This window comes from Sinocyclocheilus rhinocerous, unplaced genomic scaffold (genome assembly GCF_001515625.1).
Source record: "Sinocyclocheilus rhinocerous isolate Xijiao unplaced genomic scaffold, SAMN03320098_v1.1 scaffold1832, whole genome shotgun sequence".
Taxonomy (NCBI): Eukaryota; Metazoa; Chordata; class Actinopteri; order Cypriniformes; family Cyprinidae; genus Sinocyclocheilus; species Sinocyclocheilus rhinocerous.
Window position 1 is genome coordinate 208,019 of NW_015654298.1, and position 548 is coordinate 208,566.

General features: G+C 31.0%; 1 protein-coding gene across 1 annotated transcript in view; it reads right to left on the bottom strand.

Annotated features, from left to right (window-relative positions):
- The window catches only part of LOC107716989 (ras-related protein Rab-5A-like), a 10,222-nt gene that overhangs the window by 8,840 nt on the left and 834 nt on the right, over nucleotides 1-548 (bottom strand). The window lies entirely within an intron of this gene.

The window sequence follows — 548 nt, forward strand, 5'->3', positions numbered from 1 at the left end:
TTTTATTATTTTTTTTAATTTTTTTTATAGACTTTAACTCCACCTGTGGTGAGGAAGTTTGTCAATTCTGCTCGGCCGCCAGTTGGGACAGTTCGGGTCTTCCATGGAAAAGCAAACGATCCTGATATTGGCAGCACACTAGTCCATGGCGTGAACACTAAATCTTCCATTAATGTAAGACAGTCATAATGTCAAAATTATTTTAGTGACTGTTCTTATTGCTTGATGTTTAAACTGTTTTAACTTGCTATGTGAAACAAGACCAGTCATAATTTCAGTTCCTATTTCACACAAAATCAAAAGAAAAAAAATATTATTATTATTATTATTATTATTATATTTTTAATTTAATTTAACTTTTGAAATCCACTTAAGTCTTTACAGTTATGCATTTTAATCATATTTACATTTACATTTAGTCATTTAGCAGACGCTTTCATCCAAAGCGACTTACAAATGAGGACAATGGAAGCAATCAAAATCAACAAAAGAGCAATTATATACAAGTGCTATAACAAGTCCCAGTTAGCTTAACGCAGTACACGTAT